The sequence below is a fragment of the Engraulis encrasicolus genome, chromosome 11 (assembly GCF_034702125.1).
Source record: "Engraulis encrasicolus isolate BLACKSEA-1 chromosome 11, IST_EnEncr_1.0, whole genome shotgun sequence".
In the NCBI taxonomy this organism is placed as follows: domain Eukaryota; kingdom Metazoa; phylum Chordata; class Actinopteri; order Clupeiformes; family Engraulidae; genus Engraulis; species Engraulis encrasicolus.
Genome location: NC_085867.1, coordinates 28987729 through 28989719, shown reverse-complemented (window position 1 = coordinate 28989719; position 1991 = coordinate 28987729). Strand labels below are relative to the sequence as shown.

At 52.1% G+C, this 1991-nt stretch overlaps 1 protein-coding gene across 1 annotated transcript in view; it reads right to left on the bottom strand.

Moving 5' to 3' along the window:
- The window catches only part of gnaz (guanine nucleotide binding protein (G protein), alpha z polypeptide), an 89892-nt gene extending 89417 nt beyond the window's left edge, over nucleotides 1-475 (bottom strand). The window contains exon 1 of the mRNA XM_063210366.1: nucleotides 1-475. This exon is cut by the window's left edge and continues 75 nt beyond it. The gene's annotated coding sequence lies outside the window, so the exon portion shown is untranslated.
- Nucleotides 476-1991: the final 1516 nt, after the last annotated feature.

Genomic DNA, 1991 nt, shown 5'->3' with positions numbered 1-1991 from the left:
AAACAGGCAGGCAGGCAGCAGAAAAGGGAGTGTTTTAGTCCCAATCCTCTCACATCCTCCCCTCTTCTCTTCTCTCCTCCCCTCTCTTCGCTCCTCTCCTCTTCACCCAGTACTATCTCTCTTCCACCGCACTGTGAGAGGCGAGCCACCTCTCCCGTCACCTCTCTCTATCCCTCCGTTTTTTCCCTCTCTCTCTCTCTCCTTCTCGCTGTCTGTCCTTCTCTGCCTTTTGTTTTTGCTCCCCTTCTCCTCCTTGCGCGTGTTTTTCTTCCTGTCTTCCTCTCCCTGGCTCTCTGTCTCTCTCTATTTCTGCGTGTTATTGTGTTGTGTGAGAGAGCGAGAGCCTGTATCTGTGTGCATGCGTGTGTGTGTGTGTTTCCTCTGCGTTAGCGCTCTCGTATTATTCTGTATGTGTGTGTGTGTGTGTGTGTGAGAGAGAGAGAGAGCGAGAGCGTTTCCTCTGCTGCTAGCTCTGAGCCAGTGAACAGACACTGCAGCGGTGGGGGAGGAGGGTGTGGGAGCGTGAGCGTGCCTGTGTCTCTGTGCACGCGCGCGTATGCACGCACTGGTGTTTCTGTGTGTGTGCCTGTGTGTGTGTGTGTGTGTGTGTGTGTGTGTGTGTGTGTGTGTGTGTGTGTGTGTGTGTGTGTGTGTGTGTGTGTGTGTGTGTGTGTGTGTGTGTGTGTGTGTGTTTTAGTGTGTAAGAGCGAGAGTGAGAGAGCGAGGGAGAGAGGACAAGGGAGAGAGAGGGAGAGGGAGAGGGAGGGAGAGAGCAATGGAGAGAGAGAGAGTGCTGAAGGGGGAGAGCGAGGGAGAGAGAGAGAGCAGGAGAGGGAGAGGGAGAGGGAGAGGGAGGGGAGGAGCCAGTGGGTATTTGAGAGAAGGGGAAAACGGCCAGGATTAAATCATGAGAATCACAGGGAAACAGAGGGAGAGAGGGAGGGAGGGAGGGAGAGAGAGAGAGACAGAGGGGAAAACACAGAGAGGGGAACAGAGAGAGAGAAATGAATAGAAACAGAGGGAGGGGAAAGGAGGTAAAGGGAGGGAGGAGAGGCAGAAATGGAAGCGGTACGGAGAGATAGAGAGTGAAAAACAAAATAGAAAACAGGGAGGGTCAGAGGCAGAGTAGAGAAATTAAAAGGGAGGGGTAGAGAGAGAGAGAGAGTGTGAGAGAGACAGAGGAGTAGAGTGTGAGCGAGAGATAGAGAGAGAGGAGTAGAGTGAGAGAGTTGTGTTGCGTTGTGTTGTGTTTTGTTGTGTTGTGTTGTGTTGCATTGCGTTGTGTTGTGTTGTGTTGTGTTGTGTTGTGTTGTGTTGTGTTGTGTTGTGTTGTGTTGCGTTGTGTTGCGCTGTGTTGCGTTGCGTTGCATTGCGTTGTGTTGCGTTGTACTGTGACGTAAGTAAAGTCATACCAAATGTATGGTACAGTCACATTCACAATTAGATTCAGAACCGCATTCACATCCACACATTAGAACAGAGTAGCCGGGGGGGTAGGGATGGGGGGGGGGGGGTTGCGGGGTGGGGTGGGGGGGGGGGGCGGTGGCGGTGTGGGCAGCATAGCCAGGGTGGTGGTGGTGGTGGTGGCGGGCAGGGCCGCTGGCAGCTTTTGCTGGGCCCAGAACAAAGTCATCTGAAAGGGCCCCCTACCCAATACATACAATATAATGGGGGCAGGGTGGGGGCTTGTCTGTGTGTTCGTGTGTTGGACATGAATTGCCTTAGTATGTGGTATTTCTGAGTACAGCGATGAATGGTTGATTTCATTAATGTCTACAAAACTATGTGAAGGGAGAGATGGTGGGATGGGCAGGAAAGGAGAGAGAGGGGGGGAGGGGGAAAGGGAGGTAGAGAGAAAATGGGGAGTGGAGGAAGAGATAGAGAAGAAGGCTAGGAGGGGTGTAAACATGTGTGAAAAGTAACGATATTGTATCGAACCGAGAAATCATGATAGGCAGAGTCACAATACTGTATTATGGTGCAAGAAGGCA